We start from the raw sequence: 23,167 nt of genomic DNA, 5'->3' as shown, positions 1-23,167 counted from the left end.
ATGCACTGTCAAGAAAAGGGGAGGGTAACAATGAGGAGGTTGGGATGCTCGCCCAGATTTCATTTCCCACTTCAGATTGGGTAGAAGAACTAAAGCTCAGCTATAAGAACAGTACAGAAACTTCCGAGTTAATGGAGAAATTATTAAGTCAGCAAGAGGTTCCTAAAGGGACAACATTACAACAGGGAATAATTTTGAGGAAGGGGCGCATTTTCATAGTTCCAGATTCACCCTTCAAACTGAAAATACTCCAGTTTATTCATACCGACCCTATGGCAGGACACTCAGGGTACCTGAAGACCTATCAAAGGGCCAAAAGAGACTTCTATTGGCCAGGGATGAAGAAAGACATTAAAAAGTGGGTGCGGGAGTGTGAAATATGTCAGACTTCGAAGCATGAAACGCTCGCTCCAGCGGGTCTCCTACAGCCTCTTCCCATACCCCAACAAACTTGGGTCGACATTTCAATGGACTTCGTAGAAGGACTGCCTAAGTCTAAAGGATATTCTGTAATTTTTGTTGTAGTGGACCGTTTCACTAAATATGGGCATTTCATGGCCCTCTCACACCCTTACACAGCTCAGGAAGTGGCCAGGGTATTTTTCGGATCAGTGTTCAAATTGCATGGTTTTCCAAAAACCATAGTGTCCGACAGGGACCCAGTGTTTCTGAGTTCCTTCTGGAAGGAATTATTTGCCCTCCAGGGCACGTCCCTCAACTATAGCTCGGCTTATCACCCACAAAGTGACGGTCAAACGGAAGCAGTGAACAAGGTGGTGGAAGGTTATCTGAGATGCTATGCGGGGTCTAAACTTGCCTGTTGGAGTCAGTGGCTACCACTAGCCGAGTGGTGGTACAACAGTACCTACCACAGTTCAACTAAATTGACCCCTTTTGAGGCCCTATACGGAAATCCCCCTCCTAAACTACTCAACTATATTCCAGGTACATCAAGCAACCCAACAGTCGACCAACTCTTACATAACAGAGCACAAATTCTACACCTTCTAAAAAGTAACCTCACGGCATCACAAGAGAGAATGAAGTATTATGCTGACAAGAAAAGAACAGAAAGGCAGTTTAATGAAGGAGAGTGGGTATACCTTCGCCTACAGCCGTACCGCCAGAAGACGGTGGCGCTTCGCCGGAACATGAAATTGGCCCCACGTTTCTATGGGCCGTTCAAGGTTCTCCAAAGACTCGGATCCATAGCCTACCGACTGGAGTTACCGTCCTCCTCTCAAATACACCCTGTTTTCCACGTCTCTTGCTTGAAAAAGAAACTTGGGGATCGGATTCAGCCGCTTGCAACACTCCCACCCACCAACAGCGACGGCGAAGTGATACCCGAACCGGAAATGGTGCGTGACCAACGTATGAGGCAACAAGGGGGAAGGGCGTTGACTGAAGTGCTAATTAAATGGGTAGGGTTGTCAGAAGAGGAAAACTCATGGGAAAATCTATGGAAGCTTAGGGCTTTGTATCCACACCTTGTGGACAAGGTTTTGTAAGGGGGAGAGAGTGTTATGATGCTACAAAGAAGAGACCTAGAAGATGAAGATGGAAGAGTTAGGTTTCGGGAGAAATGAGACAGCAGTGTCAGTTCGTGAAGTGAAGAGGGTTCGGCTTAAGTTGTGTCTTCAGCAGATGCACCAAAATGACGCAGCTCCAGCAGGCTTTAAGAGCCAATACGACATCACTTAGTTATTAAGGGAAACGACGTAGCTTATAGTATGGGGAGGGTTTAATTGTAATAAACCGTTAGACAAAACGGTGGGCTTTGGGCACTATGTCTAGAACCTAGTAACCAGGGACTTGCTTGTAATTTCCTGGGAGGGGTTTGTTAAGTATCCCGCCGGAATGAGGAGGATTCATTCTTGGAGCTTTTACCTGTTTTCTGTGTAGTTTTCATGGAGGAATTGGGGACCTCGAATACCCCAAAGCGTATGAACATTTGAGGTATTTTCATCAATTTCCTACTGTCATTCGATTGAATCCTGCAAGCTATATCTCATACATTTCTGGAAATTAAAGGGAACATAACATATTATTTCAACCAGCAACAGATTCAAGAAATAAGAAAAAAATAAAATGACACGGATCTCAATGAATTTGTACGAGGAGAAGAGCAATTAGGAAACAAGATACTAAATATGATATATTAGAGCCATTTGAAGATAAAGATTAATAAACACCAAATCACTTCAATTTTCATATTGCAAAGTATATCAAACAGCCATTTCCAAGATTTCTTTCTTTATTTCTCTTCATTTTTTTTTTCTTTTTATAACTATGCAGCAACCTTTGAGTATGCTGACCTTTTTTTCCCTTTTTTTTCAACTATGCATCAAGTGTAATTGCAATTTCTGAATAAAAGATTGATATGATTTCAACAATAAGAAATATAAATAGAAGGAATCAAAGCAACGATTACATATCTAAAAATTATAGATCTGAAAATCAAAGCAAAGATTTGTGTAGAAGGACAATCAATTAAAAATCTAGAAATTACAGATCTGGAAATAGACAATGGACAATCAATTAAAGAATTCGCATATCTAAATTCTTGGCTCGAGTACATGAGTAATCAATTGTGGAAATCACAAATCTGAATCTAAACACACAAAATTAATAAGAATGAAAAAGGAATCGTAGATCAAAATAGAAAACGCTAGAACACACCTAAGACAAAACTAAAATGCAAGAATTAAAAAGGATAAATTAGACCTAATTTGGAACCGAGCTTTGAATACCAAATAATGTGAACCCATGAGATTGAAATCCCTTGAACTCACATTCAAATTGAAAACTTATCCAAGAAAGCCAAGAATCAAGTTAAGAGGATCTAGACCTGTTGAAATCTTGTTTTAAGAGCCTAGATTTGGTGAGAAGAAGATCTAGTCGTGTTTCGATGGCCGTCAGTAACATATCCATCTCTCGGTTTGCTAAGGAACGGGTTACGATCAGCATGTGAGAATCACATTGGTATGCAATGAGAAACTAGACCCAGATTCCACAGACGGCGTCACTGTTTAGGATGTGTCCCACCACTTCAAAAGTAATTGTTCACCTATACGATGTAAGAAAATGTCGGCGTGATACACCTGAAAACACTCCTATGCTTAAGTTAGTAAGAATATCACTCAAGTAATCAAGAATTCAAATCTAGATTATCTTTGGAATTACCTTATATATATGGAGGTTTCTCGTTGAATTAGATCAACACTATAATGAGATCACACTAATGTAATGTCAATCTTGCACAATGCTTATCAGCCTAGGATATCTCTGAGTAACCAAAATAACCTCATATATTTTGAAATTTGTATCCTTCAATGCAAGGCGGTGTGTAGATCCCTACTGGGCCTGGTTTCTCTAGTTTGGGTCGTGTGACAGAGAGCATTTGTGATGACCCGCTTTTAAGTGTATTTTCGCTGAAATAATTGTTTTTATTTTAATTAATATATCAGATATTTTATTTTATTTTAACTGCGGTTTTAAAGTCGGTTTTTAATTTATTTTAATTTATTTGAGGTTGTGTTTTATTTCTTTTAGTTATTTTTGTGGTTTTAATCTTTTTGGCGGTTTGTTTCTTTTCCCGGAATGAGGACTGGACCTCATTTCTTTTCACATCTTTTTTTCTTTTTCTCTTTTTCCTTTTTTCTTTTTCCCTTCTTTTCTTTTTTCTTCTTTTTCTTTTTTCTCTTTCTTTTCTCTCTCCTCTCTCCCCCGACTCGGACCCCCCCGTGCACTCTCTCTCTTCTCTCTCTCTCCCTCACGCCGGCTTCAACCTTCCCCAGCCCCTACCGCCGCCGTCCGGCCACCGTTCGGCCTCCCACCGGTCCCATTCTCTTCCTCTCCTTCCGGTCTACCTTCCCTCCAAAACCCACCCCCAACCGGCCGGCCATTTGGCCGGAAAAAGCCCAACAAGCACCCACGGTTTTCACTCCGATCCGCCGCCGTCGCTCCACCTCCGGCCACCATTTCTTCACCACTTCATCACCGGTCCCTTGCCGTCCTAACCCACCCATTTCCGGCCTCCATCGACCACCGGAGCAGCTCCCACGAGCTTGTTTTCCGATTTGCCATTTTCGGCCATTTCCGGCCATTCCGCCGCCACCCACGGCCGTCCGTCACTTCCTATAGCTTCACAACCACCTCTAGACCATTCCCTATCAATCCCGTGTCCTAGTTTGTCCCCGTTCAAAAGTGGGTTTTTCGGACCCACGGCCACAGTGAATTTTCACTGTGACGTTGCTGTTTTTCCGCCGCTTGCAACGCCGCTTGTTTTCTAAAATTGCCGTATAGCGCTGTAAGTATTTTCCAAACCCTATTTTCAGATTTTAATATATATTGCTCATTCAATTATTTACTGTTGTTGGTTGTTGATTCCGGACTGAGTCCGAGGAGTTTCGGGGGTCGGATGGATGGAGGACGGAGTTACTTGTTTTATTGATTTATGATTGTTGGTTTATTTTAATATGCATTGTTGTGGCATTACATGGTGCATGCACGTGTGTTGTGGAGTTATGTGAAAAGCCTGTGTATTGGTGTGACTGGTTTTACGGGTGCGTGTGTATCACGAGCCCAAGCCGGGATGGGTTATTATCTCGGTGGAGCTCCTCTGGTCACTCGGGAGCGGAATAAACTGAGTGATGTCCCCTGAGTTATCGAGAGAGATGACGGGAGCGGGACTAGGGGATGCTTGGCTACGAACGTGCCGGGCATGGAACCGGGCATCGCCCTACTCACCGACTCCGTGGCCCTTCGCTGGCGAGGGCTAGAGGATGCTTGGCTACGCACGCGCGGGGCGCGGAACTGGGCATCGCTTGTTAGGTGTCACATGCGTGGTGGTACTCTGCGGTGTGACACTGGAGCCAGGGTGTGCGGATGACTCCTAGGGGAGGTCATGGTGCATACGGTTAAAATTGAATAATGGTTTATGAGGCCAAATGTGACTTTTGGCGTGGGCCAGATGGACTTCTGGTGAGATATTGGGCCGGATGGACTTCCGGCGAGATATTGGGCCAAATGTGACTTTTGGCATGTTTTTCGGAAAGGATATGTTTTTGGGTCATATGGGTTTTTGGCGTGTGTGGAAAACTGGTGATTTTGGGCTTTGTGCATTGGGCATGTTTCATGCATCTTGTTTGAGTTATATGTGTTTTTATCTGGTAGTGTTTGGGGTTTTACTTACCTGCGGAACCATTTGTGGTTCCGTAGCTTTTGATGCAGGAGTTGAGGAGGAGGAGGAAGAGGCTGAGCCCGAGGATGCGGCTCCGCCGGGTTGCTGATGTTATCTTTTTATTTGTTTAAAACTGCATTTGTGTTTTGTAATATTTTATCTATGTATGTTTTAAACAGCTTGTATTACGTTAAGAAAAATTCTGGTACTTAGTTATGACTTTCTTATCCGCTGCGTGTCTCTCTGTACACAATTGCTGCCTTGCACACACTCGGCACCCGTCGATGGGATGGTGACCCGGGGTGTCACCATCCGGACGTCTCAATTTCCCCGTGTTCGGGCGTGGGGATTTTGGGGGCGTCACAGCATTCTCCATTGGGCTAGAAGCACAAAATGGACTCTCAAATTATAATAATATTTTATGTAACTTTCATTTCAACTCACTATCCAAACGGTACTTGAATGTTTAGGAGAGACATTGCAAATGGAACAATAGTTATGGAACAAAAGTTTGAGGTGGTTTTTTGTATTTTCGTCTAAAATTAGGAAGAAAAATTCTACTTATCATTCCTTACACTACACACCAATATGTGATTTGTCATTTTTATCATTTTATTTAAATATAATAAAAATGATAAATCACATATTGGTATGTAGTGTGAAGATCATAAGTAGTATTTCTTAGATCTCAAATTTGGTAGCTATGTTGCTATAAGCAAAAAAAAAAAAAAGGTATAGAGAGCTAGCAATGGACATGCTAGGCGTTGCTAATGTTAAAGATTAGTAACAAATTTTGATTTTAGAAAAATAAATATGGACATGTTCTAGTTTTGAAACTTAGCATAAATCAAAGTTTTTAAAAGCCAACATCAAAATTCAGCGAAGTCTCAAATTATAGTGTTGTTTAGAATGGTTGGTTGTGGACAAGGAAACAAAGACAACATTCAGTTAACAATCCTCCACATATTTAAAGAATAACCTTTTTGAGCTCATAGAACTACTACTTGTCATATTCTTGGTTTCTTGTCGCTCGGTGGTCAAAGTGTATTAGCGTTTGTCTTTTAAGTTGGATAACATTTTCCGTATTCATCTTTAACACAAGGAAAATGATAACCTTACAATTATTTTACAACTCTACATGAAATGAAGGGTAGTTTTGTAATATTAAAATTTATGTTTAGGAAACTTGCTGCTCAAACTTACCACTCATGCATCTTTTTTTTTTTTTTTTTTTTACTTAATAGTTAAGGAAGTGATTATTAGTGAAATTGTATATTTTTTTTAATTTTTTCTTAATGATTAAAGATGTCAAAAAATTATTTACAAAAAAATGATAAAAAAACAATCTCCATATTTGTGCTAGCAGTACGCCTAGCGGTAAGTATTGGGCAGCCCGCTAGCACCTTCCTTATTTTTAATCGAATGACATGATTTTTTTGGTTGTTTGAAAATGAGTTGTAAAATGATTATAAAAGAGTTGTAGATGTATCATTACTTTTAACTCATCCAAACATCCTTGTAATACAAAAATAATTTTTCATCTCTCAAAAATAAATCTCATCTAATCATTTTGTATGGACTTTTATCATTTTTCAGCAAAGATCTAAAAGATTTTTAACCAAAATTTACCGCCCGAAATAATTTCAATGGACTTAATTACTTTTTCAAACTCCAATAAAACAAACATATTTACAAGTTTTTTTTTTTTTTTTTCCTTCTCATTTGAACAAACATATTTTCCATTATGACCCATAACTTCAAATATATATATATATATATATATATCACCACAAGTTTGAACTTTTTTGAAAATCTTCAATCCGTCTAACCCCAATGAAAGAAGTCTTTTGGTTTAGCATATGAAGAAGCTCTATTCTTTTTGGTCCAATGGAGTCATATTTTCAGGAGGATATTTTGCTATTCCAGTGCATTGAAGTAGTAAAATTAGTTATTTCTTTCCAAACTATGTCTGAAGGAGATTTTAGATTCCTCCCACAATAGGTTTCATCATTAAATACTCCTTGTCATGGACTCAGGATGTCTGTTACTTGGGCTCATAATGAATGATATCAGAGAGTTGGCTGTGTCGGACTAAGATATGTAGTTGGGTATAAAATGTAACAAGCATAGCCTGCAGAGAAGCCCACTATCAGAGAAGACGAGACAGAGAGATAGAAAGAGCCTGCCATGAAATAATTTGAGAGTGCATAAAGTCTATGAAAGGACAAAGATAGCTGGAAAGGAACTTTAAGGAAGGAAAAAATGGATAAAAACTAACATCAAACTTTATGACGTATGTGAGATTTATGTGCCGCCACGCCTTAGAGAGTTTGATGCCACCACGCGCAGCACCATTGGGACAAGTAGCATTGGATCTTTTAGCTCCAAACTTCTCTTTTACTCTCAGTGTGGCGTGCCACCATAGCCAATGGCGGTCTCTGACTGGCGATTCAACACAGTTTCCAATTGCTCCTATCATATGTATTTATTTTTCCTAACCAATTAACAAGTTAAAATAGTTACAAAAGTCTCTTTTAACCAATCCAGTCCAACAAAATATATTAAACTATATTTTTATCAAACTATATTAAAACCGCTTCAAAGCAACTTTCTATGGGTGAGAGCTCTATGAATGCTTACTTGTTCAAAAAAAAAAAAGGGGGGGAGGTAAGCTACGAAAACTTACAAAGAGCTCGTGAACGTAGGCCATTGCCTCAAACTATAAAAATCTCGATACCTCGTCTTATTTATAATTTTTTCACTTAATTTAATGTTTAAACCATGGATGAGCATCCAAGCATCGCACAACCATTCAAGCACTACCATAAGCTATTCGATCAATACTGCTGACATCCACTCTTGACAAAAAAATACATCAAATAATCTTGTTACGAGATCCATTACCCGGACGCCTTAACAACAACGAAGATATATTCAACTCCTCCTAAGAAACCCCTACCATCGTTTATATCACCACAAAGCTTTCTTATACTAATGAACACTAGTTGATAGTGATAACTTACAGAGCAGAGTTTGTCCAACCGTTAAAGCTGAGATAGATTGCAAAACCTCAACCATAAAAAATACCTTCAATGTACAATGCGATCTGAAATTCAAACCAGCTCTATCAAGACATTTTGATGGGTATACTTAACCATTCTGATAGTCCATATACAAGTAAAAAAAATCTTTAAGTGTTACCCTACAAATAGTAGAAAAACTTCACCACTCTTTAGATTTTGAAGCAGCAAGCAAGGTTGAATGCATCTGTCTTCAAGCTATGTACCTCTACCAGTTCAGAGAGGCAACTTCACTTGCCACTGACTTGGGACTGGTATATGGAAGGGATCCATCACTGCTAAGATGACATCAAGCCCTGATCAAAAGTTGGTAGACATTACTGTTGTTCTCACCATTGACACGCTTCAACATTTCAAAACTTTTGCAGCTCCCTAAGAAATCAATTCGTTTAAAGACCACATAACCACATTGTGCCGTTTCTTTACTACAGTAAGTTGTTCTGAGCCGGTCAGCATGCCTTGAATCGGTGTGAATTGCAGCCTCAATTTCATCAACTGACATGTTCTCCTGCCAGAGAACAAATTATACACATTAAGGACCCTGATAAATAGAATCACCTCAACTATCTGCTCAATGCAATAGCCAATAGGTTGCATAAACTACATAAACCTGAAAATATATAAAATCAACAGACCCTTTTGAGTTTGAAAAAACATTCAACACAATGTTACAAAAGATGATAAAATCTACAATCATACTTCCGATTACACCCTTTGGCATGGCAACTTCTAAAAGGACCAAAAAAAAAAAAAAAGGAACAAACAAATGAAAGGGCTCCGCTTCTGAAAAATGGTTGTGCGTGTGTGGGCACATAATAATCCAGGTTAGGAAACATATCTAAGTCTTACCTGATAAAATGCATAGATGTGATCTAAAACCTGCAAACATGTAAAGCCGTTATCACTGAAAAACGTTCTTGACGAAGGCCCCATCTCAGCAAATCGATCAATGGGAAACAGTATGGTAAGAAAGTGATTTTTAAATATCAATTCTGATTTCTCGCTGCAAATAGGCCACATAAAAAGCAAACACAGTGAGACAAAACATTCCATTCAGATAAAAAAAAAAAAACTGATAAGCAGAAGCAATTCGCAAATCTCAGGTGATGGTGCCATCTGACCACCTCGTGGAAAACAATTGTTGAATTATTACACAATTTACAGCAAGATACAGAGGGACAAGAGACAGACATAGATGCATTATATAGACAGATCTTGAGGTTCTAAATCTCTCAAGATCCAATATTTTCAGTGACATGGAGCAGACTTGACAAATCGATCCATCAATCTAATGCCGACTGGCAACAATGAGATCTTTTATAATAGAAGGAATAAAGAGATATTATCAACCTTTCTATAAGTGGTCTAGTTAAGTGTGCAAATGAAGCTTCTGAATCCTTCTGATCTGCTTCTGCATATAGGAATATAGATGACTGATGTTCACTCGCATTGTCTACACTGAAGGAGTCTGTGTAAATTGCAGCAGTGGAAGTTGGCTCAGATATAGACCAGCAGATTGAGTCCAAGAGGCTAGCCGGTGTAATTGGTCGTATTGGAATTTGACAAGTCTGTAATAGGAACAGAATTCACAATTAAATGTCTTTACATAACACTCATCAAAACCATATTCTATGGCAATTGAATGATACACCCCCAGAGAGAGAGAGAGAGAGCATTCAAGATTGCAGGATACAGCATTTGTGTACTTAAGACTAAGTTTGTTTCCATGTTAATGAAGAAAACAAGAAAATATTTTTGGTTTAAAATAATTGTTTTCTGTTGTTTGGTGGGGGACTGAGAATTTCCAGCAAACATTTTCTGGTGTTTGGTTGATATGCAAATTATTTACAGACCACCACCACTCAAAACCGCTATGCTGCAATTTTCTGATTCTTCAACCACAGGAAAAACTGTATAAAACAGCCGCAAACCTGACTGTCACCACTGATTCTTGAAAATCCAATCCCGATGGTGGTAGAAATGTTGTGGACTAGAGATCTAGGTTAACTCAAAACATGAGGGATGAATTAGGACTGGGTAACATGAGACCAAATGGACCCTTGGAGTTAGAGAAGCAGGATAGTTGGAGTCAAAGTCAGCTCTCGTGGCAAAGGGTTGGTTGTGACAAGTCAAATAAATGACAACCAGTTGTGTCGGCAAGGTGATGGTAGACATCAGAGGTTAGTGTTGGCAGAGTAGTGTTGCTGGTGGAAAAGGTGAGGGATTGGGCTGCTTTGGTTGAGGGATATTGGCTCCATAGCTACCATATACAAAAGGGCAGAAAACGGTTTCCTCGAAAACCTTTTCAGCTGAATACATAGCCCACAGTGAAGGTCAAGCACTGCTGTGGAGACCTTCCATCATACAGATGATATGAATCGGGATCTTTCACCAAAAAAGAAGACTCGATTTCATGCAGATCAAATTTGCTAGCTGATTCTAACGTCAATTAGTTAAACATGTTCATCTATCATAAAGTTAACCATCGTTACTGTTGGAATAATAGCATGACAAAATAATCATGCACCAACGTGAAGCACAATAGGAAGGTTGAATATGATTAACCTCTTACCTGCATACGGCGACCACGACGATTTCTAACAGAAATTTTAGCAGAACTCACAACCTGTTGCCTTTCAGTGAGGCTTGCTTTATTTCTAAACTTCCGATCCTCAGGAGCATTTTTCCCATGTATTTCCTACAAAGTTTTTATGATAACAAGAGAAACTTTAAGAAGAAAAATGCACATAGGACATTGAAAATTTAATGAACATTAATATTTAAAAAAAAAAAAAATCGCTGGGCACTTTGAAAAAAACCTTTTCCCCATTATCAGGATAAAATTTGACCCAAAATAAGAATTTCAGAAGATCGAAATCTGTGCTAAAGTTAATTGAAATTGTCCAGCTAACATAAATGTATAAGTATCAGGTTGACCATCACAGATTTCGTTGAATTACTACAAATTCCTTATTCTCATTTATCCCAGGATACTAAAATGATAAGATTCCCCTTCTTACATCCATGTTGTCTATTACATATTTTGTCAACTCGTTATCCATACCATTTTACAGCTCAAAATATTATTTGACGATCCACACCCCAGCCACATCAGTAATATATGGTACGAATTGAACCTAAAATCTCATCCAACTTCATGCCACCCATTTACCACCAAATTGAGGTAGGGTGTAGAAAAGAAAATGAAATGAAACAAAAGATTAATATTTTCAATATTCACAGTATGTTTGATGTAGAATAGAAATGGAGTTTCATAATTTTAAAATTAAGAAACAATATTTACCTTCCTTGCAATGCCTTTTTGAGAATCTTCAATCAGCATACTGATCTGCCTGGCCAAGTCAGCAGACATATGAACAAGCCGTCACACATATTTATCCTTTGCTGTTTTCAGAACCCATAGTGGCTGAGAGACATTATTATATTAGATAAACCTCGTTGTGATTAAAGTAATTATGTAGAGCACTCTGTTATCAGGTATATCAATGTTACCCACAGTAACTGAGACACAGATAAACTTCATTGTGAGTAAAGTAATTGTTGAGTACTGTGGAGTCTGGTCCACACCGCTCGAGCGGAGTCATTGGCCGCTCGAGCGAAATCAGGCAGAGTCGAACGCTCGATGTCAGCTCGACAGTGAGCTCGAGCAGGAGGAGTTCGCTCGAGCGGAGGCATTGGCCGCTCGAGCGAAATCAGGCAGAGTCGAACGCTCGACGTCAGCTCGACAGTGAGCTCGAGCGAGATGCGGAAGGGAAGTTCGCTCGACGCGCACTCGACACGCCGCTCGAGCGAACATGCGTTTTAGGGATTCCGCCGTTTGAACTATATATATGATTTTTGCCTCTTTTGTCTGTAATAGAGCAGCCACAAAAACACTGTGGATGAACAGTGTTGTGACCCATCTTGTAGTGTGATTCCTCAATAATAAAATCCTCTGCAGCTCCCGTGGACGTAGGCAATTTGCCGAACCACGTACATCTTGTGTCGTGTGTGATTGCGTGTGTGATCGTTTTTTTTCTCATTCGGTGTTATTTTCAATTCATTGTCATCGTTTTTCACAACAATTGGTATCAAGAGCCAAGGTTCGGGTCTGAGGAGAAACGATGGCTGGAGATGAATTGAAGGTATCAGGGATCGAGAAGTTTGATGGCACGGATTTTGGATACTGGAGGATGCAGATAGAGGACTACCTCTATGGGAAGAAACTTCATCTTCCACTATTGGGGCAGCAACCGGAAAAGATGGATGATGCTAGTTGGAATCTGTTGGATCGACAGGTTCTGGGGGTTATTCGATTAACCCTGTCGAGATCCGTTGCACACAACGTCATCAAGGAGAAGACGACGGCGGATCTCATGGCGGCTTTGTCAGGTATGTATGAAAAGCCGTCAGCGAATAACAAGGTACATCTGATGAAAAGGTTATTCAATTTGAAAATGGCAGATAGTACGTCTGTTGCACAACATCTGAATGATTTTAATACTATCACAAATCAATTGTCGTCTGTTGAAATTGAATTTGATGATGAGATACGTGCACTGATATTATTGGCTTCATTGCCAAATAGTTGGGAAGCCATGAGAATGGCTGTTAGTAATTCTGCTGGTAAAAATAAACTGAAATATGATGATATTCGTGATTTGATTTTGGCTGAGGAGGTGCGCAGGAAAGATTCAGGCGAGACCTCGGGTTTGAGTTCAGCCCTAAATGTTGACTCTCGAGGGAGATCACATGACAGGAATTCAAACAGAGGAAGATCAAAATCAAAGTACAGGGGCAAGAGCAAGTCGAGGCCTGGTCAGCAGGCAACTTGCTGGAATTGTGGCAAAGCTGGCCACATAAAGAAAAACTGCAAAAACCCCAAGAAGACGGAGAATGATAGTGCTAATGTGGTAACTGAAGAAGTACAGGATGCACTATTGCTTGCAGTTCATAGTCCAGTTGATGACTGGATACTGGATTCAGGGGCTTCCTTCCATACATCTTCCCACCGGGAACTAATGAGGAATTATGTTGCAGGTGACTTTGGGAAGGTATATTTGGCTGATGGTGAGGCTCTGAACGTAGTGGGGATGGGAGACATTGACATTGCACTCCCTGGCAAGAACAAATGGACCTTGCAAAAGGTCAGGCACATTCCTGAGTTGAAGAAGAACCTCATTTCTGTTGGGCAGCTTGATGAGTGTGGTCATTCAGTGGTGTTCTCAGATAGCACCTGGAAGGTCACAAAAGGGGCATTGGTATTAGCTCGGGGTAAGAAAACTGGTACACTTTATATGACTACTGGTTTAATTGACACTATTGCTACTACCGTTGCAGAGAGCACAGCAGATTTGTGGCATTGTAGGCTTGGCCATATGAGTCAGAAGGGTATGACGGAACTTCTGTCTAGAGGCAAGCTACCAGAACTGAAGACAGTTGATCTCGGTATGTGTGAGAGTTGTGTTATGGGGAAACAAAAGAAGGTCAGCTTCTTGAAAAGTGGCAGGACGCCAAAGACAGGAAGACTTGATCTTGTGCACACAGATGTGTGGGGTCCTTCTCCAGTTGCATCTCTTGGAGGTTCTCGCTACTATGTTACGTTCATTGATGACCATAGTAGGAAGGTATGGATTTATTTTTTGAAACATAAATCTGAAGTATTTAATGTTTTCAAAATTTGGAAAGCCATGGTTGAGACAGAGACAGGCTTGAAACTGAAGTGTTTGAGGTCTGACAATGGTGGTGAGTATGTTGATGGCGGGTTCAAGGAGTATTGTGCAGCTCTGGGTATCAGAATGGAGAAGACCATTCCTGGGACACCACAGCAAAATGGAGTTGTTGAGCGTATGAACAGGACTATTAATGAGCGTGCTAGAAGCATGAGGTTGCACGCTGGACTACCACCCACTTTCTGGGCAGATGCAGTCAGCAATGCCGTTTATTTGATAAACAGAGGGCCATCAGTTCCACTGGATTGTGGATTGCCTGAGGAGGTTTGGAGCGGGAAAGAGGTTAAGTTTTCTCACCTTAAAACCTTTGGTTGTCTTTCTTATGTGCTTGTTGATTCTGATGCTCGTAGTAAGCTTGAGGCTAAGTCAAAGAAATGCTATTTCATTGGCTATGGAGACGAGGCATTTGGCTATCGTTTCTGGGATGATCAGGGTCGGAAAATATTAAGAAGCAGGAATGTGATTTTCAATGAGAAAATGATGTACAAGGATAAGTCGAGTACAGTTCCTGCAGCAGCTCCTCAAGAGTCCGAGTTTGTAGGATTGGATGACCTACCAGAGGTCACAGTGCAGTGTAGAGATGTGAGTGACGAGGAGAGTGGGTCCAGTACACCCATTCCTATTATTCCGCAGGCAGTTTCAGAACCGTCTACTCCTACAGTTGCAGTTCGCAGGTCAGTTAGGACTATACGTCCTCCACAGCGTTTCTCACCTACTTTGAATTACATTCTGTTGACAGATGGTGGAGAACCGCAGAGTTATGAAGAAACCTTGCAAGATGAGAATTCTAGCAAGTGGGAGCTGGCCATGAAAGACGAGATGGATTCCTTGCTAGGGAATCAGACCTGGGAGTTGACAGAACTTCCATCAGGGAAGAAGGCATTACACAACAAGTGGGTGTACCGAGTGAAAACTGAGCATGACGGCAGTAAGAGGTACAAGGCTAGACTTGTTGTAAAAGGCTTTCAGCAAAAGCAGGGTATTGACTACTCTGAGATCTTTTCTCCTGTGGTAAAGATCACAACTATCAGGATGGTACTGGCTATGGTTGCCACTGAAGATCTATTTCTTGAGCAGTTAGATGTGAAGACAGCTTTTCTTCATGGAGACCTTGAAGAAGACATCTACATGCACCAGCCTGAGGGGTTTGTGGTACAGGGAAAGGAAGGTTCAGTTTGCAGACTGAAGAAGAGCTTGTATGGCCTGAAGCAAGCTCCTAGACAGTGGTACAAGAAATTTGACAACTTTATGCACAGTGCAGGGTATATTAGATGTCAGGCAGATCACTGTTGCTATGTCAGGCATTTTGACAATTCTTACATTATTTTGCTGTTGTATGTGGATGACATGCTTATTGCAGGGGTTAGTATTGATGAGATCAATAATCTGAAAAAGCAGATGTCAGAGCACTTTGCAATGAAGGATTTGGGAGTTGCAAAGCAAATCCTTGGCATGAGAATTGTCAGAGACAGAGTCAGAGGTACGTTGAGACTCTCACAGGCTGAGTATGTGAAAAAGGTACTCAGCAGGTTCAACATGGACAAGGCCAAACCAGTTGGCACACCCTTGGGAAGTCACTTCAGACTCAGCAAGAATCAGTCACCAGAGTCAGAGGAGGAACGAGATTACATGAGTAAGGTTCCTTATGCCACAGCCATTGGTTCACTTATGTATGCTATGGTTTGCACAAGACCGGATATTGCCCATGCAGTGGGAGTTGTGAGTAGATACATGAGTAACCCAGGAAAGCAGCATTGGGAAGCAGTGAAGTGGATTTTGAGGTACCTAAAGGGTTCCTCAGAAACCTGTTTATGTTTCTTTGGAGAGAGCTTGGAGGTGCAGGGCTATGTTGATGCTGATTTAGCTGGAGATATTGACAGCAGAAAGAGTACCACGGGCTTTGTTTATACACTTGGTGGTACTGCAGTGTCATGGGGTTCTAATTTACAGAAAACAGTTTCTTTGTCTACAACAGAAGCTGAGTATATTGCAGTGTCAGAGGCTGCAAAGGAGATGGTATGGCTACAAGGCTTCTTGGAAGAATTGGGTAAGAAGAATCAGAAAGGCACTCTCTACAGTGACAGTCAGAGTGCCATATTCCTTGCCAAGAATCCAGCATTCCATTCCAGGACCAAGCACATTCAGATCAGGTATCACTTCATACGGTCATTGTTAGATGACGGACAGTTGTTACTTGAGAAGATATGTGGAAGCAAGAACCCTGCTGATATGTTGACAAAGGGTGTTACGCTTGAGAAACTGAAGTTGTGCGCAACTTCAGTTGGTCTTCTAGAATGAAGACAGGAGCAGTGAGTTGCAGAGGTGGAGGATATCATGTTTGAGGAAGACGGCGATACAGCGAGTGTACCAGTCTCCAAGTGGGAGAATTGTTGAGTACTGTGGAGTCTGGTCCACACCGCTCGAGCGGAGTCATTGGCCGCTCGAGCGAAATCAGGCAGAGTCGAACGCTCGATGTCAGCTCGACAGTGAGCTCGAGCAGGAGGAGTTCGCTCGAGCGGAGGCATTGGCCGCTCGAGCGAAATCAGGCAGAGTCGAACGCTCGACGTCAGCTCGACAGTGAGCTCGAGCGGGATGCGGAAGGGAAGTTCGCTCGACGCGCGCTCGACACGCCGCTCGAGCGAACATGCGTTTTAGGGATTCCGCCGTTTGAACTATATATATGATTTTTGCCTCTTTTGTCTGTAATAGAGCAGCCACAAAAACACTGTGGATGAACAGTGTTGTGACCCATCTTGTAGTGTGATTCCTCAATAATAAAATCCTCTGCAGCTCCCGTGGACGTAGGCAATTTGCCGAACCACGTACATCTTGTGTCGTGTGTGATTGCGTGTGTGATCGTTTTTTTTCTCATTCGGTGTTATTTTCAATTCATTGTCATCGTTTTTCACAACAATTGGTATCAAGAGCCAAGGTTCGGGTCTGAGGAGAAACGATGGCTGGAGATGAATTGAAGGTATCGGGGATCGAGAAGTTTGATGGCACGGATTTTGGATACTGGAGGATGCAGATAGAGGACTACCTCTATGGGAAGAAACTTCATCTTCCACTATTGGGGCAGCAACCGGAAAAGATGGATGATGCTAGTTGGAATCTGTTGGATCGACAGGTTCTGGGGGTTATTCGATTAACCCTGTCGAGATCCGTTGCACACAACGTCATCAAGGAGAAGACGACGGCGGATCTCATGGCGGCTTTGTCAGGTATGTATGAAAAGCCGTCAGCGAATAACAAGGTACATCTGATGAAAAGGTTATTCAATTTGAAAATGGCAGATAGTACGTCTGTTGCACAACATCTGAATGATTTTAATACTATCACAAATCAATTGTCGTCTGTTGAAATTGAATTTGATGATGAGATACGTGCACTGATATTATTGGCTTCATTGCCAAATAGTTGGGAAGCCATGAGAATGGCTGTTAGTAATTCTGCTGGTAAAAATAAACTGAAATATGATGATATTCGTGATTTGATTTTGGCTGAGGAGGTGCGCAGGAAAGATTCAGGCGAGACCTCGGGTTTGAGTTCAGCCCTAAATGTTGACTCTCGAGGGAGATCACATGACAGGAATTCAAACAGAGGAAGATCAAAATCAAAGTACAGGGGCAAGAGCAAGTCGAGGCCTGGTCAGCAGGCAACTTGCTGGAATTGTGGCAAAGCTGGCCACATAAAGAAAAACTGCAAAAACCCCAAGAAGACGGAGAATGATAGTGCTAATGTGGTAACTGAAGAAGTACAGGATGCACTATTGCTTGCAGTTCATAGTCCAGTTGATGACTGGATACTGGATTCAGGGGCTTCCTTCCATACATCTTCCCACCGGGAACTAATGAGGAATTATGTTGCAGGTGACTTTGGGAAGGTATATTTGGCTGATGGTGAGGCTCTGAACGTAGTGGGGATGGGAGACATTGACATTGCACTCCCTGGCAAGAACAAATGGACCTTGCAAAAGGTCAGGCACATTCCTGAGTTGAAGAAGAACCTCATTTCTGTTGGGCAGCTTGATGAGTGTGGTCATTCAGTGGTGTTCTCAGATAGCACCTGGAAGGTCACAAAAGGGGCATTGGTATTAGCTCGGGGTAAGAAAACTGGTACACTTTATATGACTACTGGTTTAATTGACACTATTGCTACTACCGTTGCAGAGAGCACAGCAGATTTGTGGCATTGTAGGCTTGGCCATATGAGTCAGAAGGGTATGACGGAACTTCTGTCTAGAGGCAAGCTACCAGAACTGAAGACAGTTGATCTCGGTATGTGTGAGAGTTGTGTTATGGGGAAACAAAAGAAGGTCAGCTTCTTGAAAAGTGGCAGGACGCCAAAGACAGGAAGACTTGATCTTGTGCACACAGATGTGTGGGGTCCTTCTCCAGTTGCATCTCTTGGAGGTTCTCGCTACTATGTTACGTTCATTGATGACCATAGTAGGAAGGTATGGATTTATTTTTTGAAACATAAATCTGAAGTATTTAATGTTTTCAAAATTTGGAAAGCCATGGTTGAGACAGAGACAGGCTTGAAACTGAAGTGTTTGAGGTCTGACAATGGTGGTGAGTATGTTGATGGCGGGTTCAAGGAGTATTGTGCAGCTCTGGGTATCAGAATGGAGAAGACCATTCCTGGGACACCACAGCAAAATGGAGTTGTTGAGCGTATGAACAGGACTATTAATGAGCGTGCTAGAAGCATGAGGTTGCACGCTGGACTACCACCCACTTTCTGGGCAGATGCAGTCAGCAATGCCGTTTATTTGATAAACAGAGGGCCATCAGTTCCACTGGATTGTGGATTGCCTGAGGAGGTTTGGAGCGGGAAAGAGGTTAAGTTTTCTCACCTTAAAACCTTTGGTTGTCTTTCTTATGTGCTTGTTGATTCTGATGCTCGTAGTAAGCTTGAGGCTAAGTCAAAGAAATGCTATTTCATTGGCTATGGAGACGAGGCATTTGGCTATCGTTTCTGGGATGATCAGGGTCGGAAAATATTAAGAAGCAGGAATGTGATTTTCAATGAGAAAATGATGTACAAGGATAAGTCGAGTACAGTTCCTGCAGCAGCTCCTCAAGAGTCCGAGTTTGTAGGATTGGATGACCTACCAGAGGTCACAGTGCAGTGTAGAGATGTGAGTGACGAGGAGAGTGGGTCCAGTACACCCATTCCTATTATTCCGCAGGCAGTTTCAGAACCGTCTACTCCTACAGTTGCAGTTCGCAGGTCAGTTAGGACTATACGTCCTCCACAGCGTTTCTCACCTACTTTGAATTACATTCTGTTGACAGATGGTGGAGAACCGCAGAGTTATGAAGAAACCTTGCAAGATGAGAATTCTAGCAAGTGGGAGCTGGCCATGAAAGACGAGATGGATTCCTTGCTAGGGAATCAGACCTGGGAGTTGACAGAACTTCCATCAGGGAAGAAGGCATTACACAACAAGTGGGTGTACCGAGTGAAAACTGAGCATGACGGCAGTAAGAGGTACAAGGCTAGACTTGTTGTAAAAGGCTTTCAGCAAAAGCAGGGTATTGACTACTCTGAGATCTTTTCTCCTGTGGTAAAGATCACAACTATCAGGATGGTACTGGCTATGGTTGCCACTGAAGATCTATTTCTTGAGCAGTTAGATGTGAAGACAGCTTTTCTTCATGGAGACCTTGAAGAAGACATCTACATGCACCAGCCTGAGGGGTTTGTGGTACAGGGAAAGGAAGGTTCAGTTTGCAGACTGAAGAAGAGCTTGTATGGCCTGAAGCAAGCTCCTAGACAGTGGTACAAGAAATTTGACAACTTTATGCACAGTGCAGGGTATATTAGATGTCAGGCAGATCACTGTTGCTATGTCAGGCATTTTGACAATTCTTACATTATTTTGCTGTTGTATGTGGATGACATGCTTATTGCAGGGGTTAGTATTGATGAGATCAATAATCTGAAAAAGCAGATGTCAGAGCACTTTGCAATGAAGGATTTGGGAGTTGCAAAGCAAATCCTTGGCATGAGAATTGTCAGAGACAGAGTCAGAGGTACGTTGAGACTCTCACAGGCTGAGTATGTGAAAAAGGTACTCAGCAGGTTCAACATGGACAAGGCCAAACCAGTTGGCACACCCTTGGGAAGTCACTTCAGACTCAGCAAGAATCAGTCACCAGAGTCAGAGGAGGAACGAGATTACATGAGTAAGGTTCCTTATGCCACAGCCATTGGTTCACTTATGTATGCTATGGTTTGCACAAGACCGGATATTGCCCATGCAGTGGGAGTTGTGAGTAGATACATGAGTAACCCAGGAAAGCAGCATTGGGAAGCAGTGAAGTGGATTTTGAGGTACCTAAAGGGTTCCTCAGAAACCTGTTTATGTTTCTTTGGAGAGAGCTTGGAGGTGCAGGGCTATGTTGATGCTGATTTAGCTGGAGATATTGACAGCAGAAAGAGTACCACGGGCTTTGTTTATACACTTGGTGGTACTGCAGTGTCATGGGGTTCTAATTTACAGAAAACAGTTTCTTTGTCTACAACAGAAGCTGAGTATATTGCAGTGTCAGAGGCTGCAAAGGAGATGGTATGGCTACAAGGCTTCTTGGAAGAATTGGGTAAGAAGAATCAGAAAGGCACTCTCTACAGTGACAGTCAGAGTGCCATATTCCTTGCCAAGAATCCAGCATTCCATTCCAGGACCAAGCACATTCAGATCAGGTATCACTTCATACGGTCATTGTTAGATGACGGACAGTTGTTACTTGAGAAGATATGTGGAAGCAAGAACCCTGCTGATATGTTGACAAAGGGTGTTACGCTTGAGAAACTGAAGTTGTGCGCAACTTCAGTTGGTCTTCTAGAATGAAGACAGGAGCAGTGAGTTGCAGAGGTGGAGGATATCATGTTTGAGGAAGACGGCGATACAGCGAGTGTACCAGTCTCCAAGTGGGAGAATTGTTGAGTACTGTGGAGTCTGGTCCACACCGCTCGAGCGGAGTCATTGGCCGCTCGAGCGAAATCAGGCAGAGTCGAACGCTCGATGTCAGCTCGACAGTGAGCTCGAGCAGGAGGAGTTCGCTCGAGCGGAGGCATTGGCCCCTCGAGCGAAATCAGGCAGAGTCAAACGCTCGACGTCAGCTCGACAGTGAGCTCGAGCGGGATGCGGAAGGGAAGTTCGCTCGATGCGCGCTCGACACGCCACTCGAGCGAACATGCGTTTTAGGGATTCCGCCGTTTGAACTATATATATGATTTTTGCCTCTTTTGTCTGTAATAGAGCAGCTACGAAAACACTTTGGATGAACAGTGTTGTGACCCATCTTGTAGTGTGATTCCTCAATAATAAAATCCTCTGCAGCTCCCGTGGACGTAGGCAATTTGCCGAACCACGTACATCTTGTGTCGTGTGTGATTGCGTGTGTGATCGTTTTTTTTCTCATTCGGTGTTATTTTCAATTCATTGTCATCGTTTTTCACAACAATTGGTATCAAGAGCCAAGGTTCGGGTTTGAGGAGAAACGATGGCTGGAGATGAATTGAAGGTATCGGGGATCGAGAAGTTTGATGGCACGGATTTTGGATACTGGAGGATGCAGATAGAGGACTACCTCTATGGGAAGAAACTTCATCTTCCACTATTGGGGCAGCAACCGGAAAAGATGGATGATGCTAGTTGGAATCTGTTGGATCGACAGGTTCTGGGGGTTATTCGATTAACCCTGTCGAGATCCGTTGCACACAACGTCATCAAGGAGAAGACGACGGCGGATCTCATGGCGGCTTTGTCAGGTATGTATGAAAAGCCGTCAGCGAATAACAAGGTACATCTGATGAAAAGGTTATTCAATTTGAAAATGGCAGATAGTACGTCTGTTGCACAACATCTGAATGATTTTAATACTATCACAAATCAATTGTCGTCTGTTGAAATTGAATTTGATGATGAGATACGTGCACTGATATTATTGGCTTCATTGTCAAATAGTTGGGAAGCCATGAGAATGGCTGTTAGTAATTCTGCTGGTAAAAATAAACTGAAATATGATGATATTCGTGATTTGATTTTGGCTGAGGAGGTGCGCAGGAAAGATTCAGGCGAGACCTCGGGTTTGAGTTCAGCCCTAAATGTTGACTCTCGAGGGAGATCACATGACAGGAATTCAAACAGAGGAAGATCAAAATCAAAGTACAGGGGCAAGAGCAAGTCGAGGCCTGGTCAGCAGGCAACTTGCTGGAATTGTGGCAAAGCTGGCCACATAAAGAAAAACTGCAAAAACCCCAAGAAGACGGAGAATGATAGTGCTAATGTGGTAACTGAAGAAGTACAGGATGCACTATTGCTTGCAGTTCATAGTCCAGTTGATGACTGGATACTGGATTCAGGGGCTTCCTTCCATACATCTTCCCACCGGGAACTAATGAGGAATTATGTTGCAGGTGACTTTGGGAAGGTATATTTGGCTGATGGTGAGGCTCTGAACGTAGTGGGGATGGGAGACATTGACATTGCACTCCCTGGCAAGAACAAATGGACCTTGCAAAAGGTCAGGCACATTCCTGAGTTGAAGAAGAACCTCATTTCTATTGGGCAGCTTGATGAGTGTGGTCATTCAGTGGTGTTCTCAGATAGCACCTGGAAGGTCACAAAAGGGGCATTGGTATTAGCTCGGGGTAAGAAAACTGGTACACTTTATATGACTACTGGTTTAATTGACACTATTGCTACTACCGTTGCAGAGAGCACAGCAGATTTGTGGCATTGTAGGCTTGGCCATATGAGTCAGAAGGGTATGACGGAACTTCTGTCTAGAGGCAAGCTACCAGAACTGAAGACAGTTGATCTCGGTATGTGTGAGAGTTGTGTTATGGGGAAACAAAAGAAGGTCAGCTTCTTGAAAAGTGGCAGGACGCCAAAGACAGGAAGACTTGATCTTGTGCACACAGATGTGTGGGGTCCTTCTCCAGTTGCATCTCTTGGAGGTTCTCGCTACTATGTTACGGTCATTGATGACCATAGTAGGAAGGTATGGATTTATTTTTTGAAACATAAATCTGAAGTATTTAATGTTTTCAAAATTTGGAAAGCCATGGTTGAGACAGAGACAGGCTTGAAACTGAAGTGTTTGAGGTCTGACAATGGTGGTGAGTATGTTGATGGCGGGTTCAAGGAGTATTGT

The 23,167-nt window shown here is 42.1% G+C and overlaps 1 pseudogene; it reads right to left on the bottom strand.

Annotated features, from left to right (window-relative positions):
• Nucleotides 1-8,217: 8,217 nt before the first annotated feature.
• The window catches only part of LOC122312006, a 35,888-nt pseudogene continuing 20,938 nt past the window's right edge, over nucleotides 8,218-23,167 (bottom strand).

Source organism: Carya illinoinensis, chromosome 5 (genome assembly GCF_018687715.1).
Source record: "Carya illinoinensis cultivar Pawnee chromosome 5, C.illinoinensisPawnee_v1, whole genome shotgun sequence".
Classification (NCBI taxonomy): domain Eukaryota; kingdom Viridiplantae; phylum Streptophyta; class Magnoliopsida; order Fagales; family Juglandaceae; genus Carya; species Carya illinoinensis.
Note: the sequence above shows the minus strand (reverse complement) of the source record. Positions and strands in the feature narration are given on the sequence as shown.